Source organism: Chrysochloris asiatica, unplaced genomic scaffold (assembly GCF_000296735.1).
Source record: "Chrysochloris asiatica unplaced genomic scaffold, ChrAsi1.0 scaffold00358, whole genome shotgun sequence".
Classification (NCBI taxonomy): domain Eukaryota; kingdom Metazoa; phylum Chordata; class Mammalia; order Afrosoricida; family Chrysochloridae; genus Chrysochloris; species Chrysochloris asiatica.
Genome location: NW_006408876.1, coordinates 1,963,231 through 1,970,370, shown reverse-complemented (window position 1 = coordinate 1,970,370; position 7,140 = coordinate 1,963,231).

Sequence of the window (7,140 nt, the reverse complement as noted above, 5' to 3'; positions counted from 1 at the left end):
AACAACAACAACAGTATCCCATAAATATTCCAATAAATAGTTGGTTTCACTTTTCTGAAGCAAACAGAACAATACCAACACCCTTACATGAATGTGGGGGAAAGTGGGAGTGAACATCAGTTGAATCCACATCACACTTGGCCCAGCATGTTACTCATTGGCAATCACATGGAGGATGGAATGTCAAATTTTACCCATTTTCAAAGCCCTGCATTTGGATGGCTCAGTGCTCTGCTCTTCACTGAAATGCTCCATGATTCCTCTTTGAAGCGATGACAGTCACGTTGTAAGTCTCCACTGATCTTCCAAAGCTTGTATGTTACCCGCTATCTTTTCTGTGGCCAGAGGCAGCTTATTAATTTATATCCATGGAAAGTTCCGGAATGGGGCTCCTGAGGTTCCATCTGAATCTGACGAATGGCTTTGGGATTTATCCTTATCTGGACTAATTGCAGTCATATTTCTCAAACTAAGACCTTTTCTAAAATTGAGCAAGAACAGAACTGACTTTTCTGCAAACATAGTGAGGATCAGGATAGCTGTGGATCATGATTTACAATCTCCTCTAGTGCGCAAAGTCACACACAGATACATCAGTCCGAATAGCATACTTAATCAACGATGCAAAGTCACTTTCTGAGAAGAAAGATGGTTTGAAAAGAAACCCAGGTCATTTCAAGAGAGCACAGTAGGTTTTGCATTTGTTACAGGAGTTATTTGCCTACCGAGTCCAAAATAGAGAGACCCAGTGCAGGATGGGAAGAGCCTGTCTTTGTTATCTGGTGCTGCTGTGGCAGAAATAGCATACCAGTTGGCTTTAACAAACAGAAATTGTTTCTCTCACCGTTTAGGATGCTTTAAGTCCAAATTCAGCGTGCTGGCTCTGCTGTTGCTGTTGTTGTTAGGTGCCATCGAGACAATTCTGACTCATACCATACAATAGACCAAAACATTGCCAGGTCCTGTGCCGCCCTCACACTCATTCCTCTGCTTGAGTTCATTGTTGGCAGCCACTGTTTAAATCCATCTCATTGAAGACTCTTATTTGTTGTTGTTGAATGCAGTCTAGTCACTTCCAACTCATAGTGAACCTGTATAGGGTTTCCAAGGAGTGGCTGGTGGGTTTGAACAGCCGACCTTTCAGTTAACAGTCCAGTGTTTATCCTACAGCACCACCCCAGGACTCCTGTTGAAGGTTCTGAGGGAAGGTGTTCTCTCTGTGTTGGCTCTGGGGGAAAGTCCTTGTCTATTTTCAAAATCTGTGGTCCTAACATGGACATTGGCTACCCAAAGTGGGGGGCTGCAAAGGCAAGAAGTGACTGGCTTACAAGCTTTCAAGAGGGAACCTAGATCCAGAGGGCATGGAGGAAGGTAGAATCTCCACTGAGTAGTATCCAAGCTGTCTAGGTGGGGCTAATGAAATGAAATGCGGATGGGGCTCTTACGATACAATAGTGAATAATTGTTATCAGAACTGCTTGTAAGGGTTGGAAATGTAAAGGTAGACATTTTGTAGCAAGGAGGGGAGTGATTAACTTCTCAGTCTAGCAGCAGAGGTCCCTGGGACTATCAAGGGAGAAGAGCAGAGAGCGGGACCCTACCCAGAGAAGCAGTGATGCCAGAGATGGAGACAGAGATGATGACGTAGAGAAATGGAGCAGTTGGGGACTTTAGACACACAGAGAGAGAGGGGCTGTGTGCTGACGGCCGGGGGGCAGGCTTGCAGGGTATACCCTTTGGTTGGGTGATGATGCATGGAGGGGATTGTAACCATAGCAATGAAACTATATACAATAGGATGGATGTAAAACTAATGTTCTCCCATGTAAACTATCACATAATTCACAATAAAACATTTTTTTTTAAAAATCTGTGGTCCTGGTGTTCATGAGAGATCTCCATGTATCTTGACATAGATCTTTCCCAGAGTCTAAGAGCTTTTCCACCATTCGTCCCTCAGTTTGTCACTGTGTGGTGGCTTACATGTTGCTGTGATGCTGAATGCTATGCCACCCGTATTTTGCATGCCAACAGGATCACCCATGGTGACAGGTTTCAGATAATCTTCCAGAAGAAGACAGACTCACAAGGAGAGGCAGACAGCTTTCAAATGTTTATCCCCTGAGATAGTCATGAATATATGGAAATGCTGTCAAATAGCACCAGAATACTGAATATTGAAACACAATAAAGAGCATGAGAATATTGTCAGATATAGTGCTGGAAGATGAGCCCCTCAGGTTGGAATGCATTCAAAATAATACTGGGAAAGAGCTCCCTCATCAAAGTAGAGTTGACCGTGATGACATGAATGGAGCAAAGCTTCCGGAACCTTCATTTGCTGATAGGGCACAACTCAAAATGAGAAAAACAGCTGCAAATATCCATTAATAATTGGAACATTGAATATATGAAGTACAAATCTAGGAAAATTGGAAGTTGACAAATAGGAAATGGAATTTTTAAATGTCAATATTCTAGGCATTAATGAGCACCTCAGTGTAAAGAAAACAAACATCCTCACCACTGGACCAGTAAATAACATCAAGATAAATGAAGACAAGATTGAAGTTGTCAAGGACTTCATTTGGCTCAGATCATCCATCAACACTCATGGAAACAGCAGTCAAGAAATCAAAGACATATTGCATTAGGCAAATCTGCTGCACTAGACCTCTTTAAAGTGTTCTAAGCAAAGATGCCCATTTGAGAATGAAGGTGTACCTGATGCAAGCCATGGTATTTTCAATAACCTCATATGTATGTGAAAGCCAGACAGTAAATAAGGAAGATTGTAGAAGAATTTATACATTTGAGCTATGGTGTTGGAGGAGAATATTGAAAAGTACCATGGAATGCCAAAAGAACAGGCTAATCTATGTTGGAAGAAGTTCCGCCAGAATGCTTCTTGGAACCTGGAAGGCCAGACTTTGTCTCTCATACTTGGGACATATTTTCAGAAGGGACCAGTCTCTAGAGGATATCATATCTGGTAAAGTGGAGGTGGGAGAAAAAGAGGAAGGCCCCCAACAAGATGGATTGGCACAGTGGCCGCAAGCAATTGGCTCAAATGCAGCAATGATTATGAGGTTGGTGCAAAAGTGGGCAGTGTTTCATTCTGTTGTGTATAGGGTCACTATGAGTCAGTATTGACTCGATGGCAGCCAACAACAACAAAGATTTACAGTCTCAGAAGCCCTATACAGGGTCACTATGAGTCATAACTGACTGAACAGCCAAACAAAAACATCCCATTCTTAATCCTTTTGCAACTGATTGGCTTATGACATCACAGGAATCATCACATAACTGCCAAATGACTGAGAATCATGGCCCAGCCAAGCTGACATATATCTTGGGGAGCTACAATTCAATTTATTACAGTGTCTATCCAGAATCATGTCCACCCAATGCCATCGAAGTGATTCTGACTCATGGTATCCTTTATAGAGTTCCCAAGGTAAATCTTTACGGAAGCAGAAAACCTCCTGTTTCTCCTTTAAAGCAGCTGATGGTTTTGAACTTTCAACCTCATGGTTTGTAGTCCAGTGCTTACCCTACAGTGCCACCAGTGTATTAAAACTGTTGCTGTTAGAGTTGATTCTGCATCACAGAAATCCTTTGCAGTTTCAAGGCTGTAATCTTTATGAAAACAGACTGCCCCTCATCTTTGTCCTACACAGCAGCTAGTGGGTTCAAACCTCCCACCTTTCCATTAGCATCTGAGTGCTTCATCGCTGCACCACCAGGACTCCTTCCCAGGTATGTGCTCATTCATAAATTAGGCAACTTGAGGGTGATGATAAAAAGAGTATAGTCCTTGTCTGCATTGCTTCCTAATAAACAGCTCATGAATGACTTGACTTAAATCTATAAAATGTTGTGGTTGTTGTAAGGGCCATTGAGTCAGTTCCAACTCATAGCAACCTGTGTAAGGTTTCCCAGCTGATGGGTTTGAATTGCTAACCTTGTGGTGGTTCACAGTCCAGTGCTAATCCTACAGTGCCACACCTATAAATCCAAGGAGTCCAAGCTATAAAATAGCCATACTTAAAACCCTTTCTATCAGCCAAGGAATCAACGTGAGCATTATCAGTGATCATATTGATAGTACGTGCCCTTGATATTAAAAAAAAAAAAATGTGGTCAATCAATTCTAGTGCATACCGATAGAGAGGACTCCTCGCCCTTGTTTTTTGCCTTTTGTTTTTAAATTTTTTTATTGTGAATTCAGTGAAAATTTACAAGGCAGATTATCAACTTTACATTCAACAAATAATATTTGGCTTCATTGCAATGATTACAATCCCCTCCAGGTTCTATCAGTTAACAATATTTACCTTTATACCATTGTTTTTAGGTACACATACAAAAATAGAAAACATATATTCATTTAAACGTCAAAGGGCACATTTTGCAAGCCAGACTCCTGCCTGTAGGCACACAGCCTTTCTCACTCTGCAGGCCTATAGTCCTCAGTTGCTCTGTCTCTCTATGCCATCGCCTCTGCTGTCACTGCTCTTCTGGTTAGGATCCCATGATCCACTCATGCTCTTCCCTCTTGGCGGTCCTAGGGTCCTCTCTTCCTGAAGTGAAAGATTAACTACTCCCTCCATTTAGTTACACATCTTCTATATTTACAGTTGTGACAATCACAATTAGTCTTGATAACAATTACACACAAATGAATCATAAATCCTATCCTCATCATTCCCATCCCCTTTCACCAGACCCATTGGGAAAAGAGGAAAATTATACAGTGAGGATTCCACCTTACCATTCTCATTCTGGAAAGCACATTCATGAAAGCTTGTAAGCCCATATAGCCCACCATTTTTGACAACCAATGTCTAAGTTGCCCATCCTTATCAATCCAGTGTGGTGAGGAGTCAAGCTTGACCCTTGGTATAAAGAATACTTTCCTTTCAGTTGGAATTTTGAACAACTATATTCATAGCCCACCACTCCTCTATCAGTTTGTCATACTGTGGTGGCTTGTGTTTTGCTGTGATTCTGGAAGCTATGCCACTGTTATTTTAAATATCAGCAGGGTCACCCATGGTGGACAAGTTTCAGAAAAGCTTCCAGAAGAAGACAGACTAGGAAGAGGGCGAGAGGAACTACTTCCAAAAATGTAGTCACTGAAAACTTTATGAATAGCACTGGAACACGTCAGATAGCAACAGAATATTGACAATTAAAACATGATGAAGAGAACCAGAATATTGTAAGACATAGTGCCGGAAGATGAGCCCCTCGGGTTGGGAGGCAATCAAAATATGACTGAGGAAGAGCTGCCTCTTCAAAGTAGACTTGACCATGATGACTCGAATGGAGTAAAGCCCATGGGAGTAAAGCCCGCAGGACCTTCATTTGCTGATGGGCACAACTCAAAATGAAGAGAAACAGCTGAAACATCCATTAATAATTGGAATATGTAATGTATGGAGTATGAATCTAGGAAAATTAGAAGTTGTCAAAAATGAAATGAAACGCATAAACATCAGTATCCTAGGCATTGATGAGCTGAAATGGACTGGTCTTGGCCATTTTGAATCTGGTAATCACATGGTTTACTATGCCAGGAATGACAAATTGAAGAGGAATGGCGTTGCATTCATCATCAAAAAGAACATATCAAGATCTGTCTTAATGTATATCGCTGTCTGTGATAGAATATACATATGTCTACAAGGAAGACCGGTTAATACCACTATTATTTAAATTTGCACATCAAACACTAAAACCAGTGATGATGATATGGAAGGATTCTACCAACTTTTAGAGTCTGAAATTGATCAAACATGCAATCATGATGTATTGATAATTACTGCAATTGGAATGCAAAGGTAGGAAACAGAGAGGAAGGATCAGTAGTTCGAAAGATTGATAGAAATTTGCAAGACCAATGAATTATTTGTTGCTAATACCTTTCTTAAACAACAAAAATGATGATTATACAAATGGACCTCACCAGATGGAATACACGGAAATCAAATTGACTACACCTGTGGAAAGAGATGGTGAAAAAACTCCATATCATCAGCCAAAACAAGGCCAGGGGCGGACTGTGGAATAGACCATCAATTGCTCATATACAAGTTCAGGCTGATGCTGAAGAAAATTAAAATAAGTCCACAGGAGCCCAAATAAGACCTTGAATATATCCAACCTGAATTTAGAGATCATCTCAAGAAAATATTTGATGCATTAGACACTAAAGATCGAAGACCAGAAGAGTTGTGGGATGACATCAAGAACATCATACAGGAAGGAAGCAAAAGGTCATCAAAATGACATGAAAGAAGAAAAAGACCAAAATGCAAGTCAGAAGAGACTCTGAAATTTGTTCCCCAGTGTAGAAATGCTAAAGCAAATGGAATAAATGAGGAGGTAAATGAACTGAATAGAAAGTTTCAAAGAGCATCTTGAGAAGACAAAGTCAAATATTACACAAAATATAACTGGGAAGGAGCTGCCCTCTCAAAGCAGAGTTGACCATGATGACACTAATGGAGTTGGAAAACCAAAAGAGAAGAACACACTCGGCATTTCTCAAACTGAGAGAACTTTAGAAAAAATTCAAGCTTTGACTTGAAATATTGAAGGATTCTGTAGCAAAATGGCACATAACCAAAAACCACCATGGGCAAAATAATTGAATGATACCGACCGCATCAATAGAAGATGGAATGAATACACAGAATCACTGTACTGAAAACAAATGGTTGATGTTGAACCATTTCAAGAGGTAGCATATGATCAAGAACCAATGATCCTGAAGGAGGAAGTCCAAGGTGCATTGAAGACATTGGCAAAGAACAAGGCTCTGGAAAATGATGGAATCCAATTTCCAAAATCTTCTTGGATTTTCCCTTTTTTTGATTTCATGTGGAGATGAAATAAGTTTCTTTGATGTTACCGTTTACTTTATTAATTTCTTCCTCATTATAGAGCAGTCTGTTTTAGCCTGAAATCTACCTGACCTCCTCACCACCTGGATCCCCATTACTTTACTTTTGCCTTCTTTCACTACTCCATCTCATACACTTACATCCCAGATACCCTAATTTCCTTCTTGTAGTTTTGTTCTGCTCTGGACCCTTCCACATCTGGACTGAGTTCTGGGTGGTGTTGCCA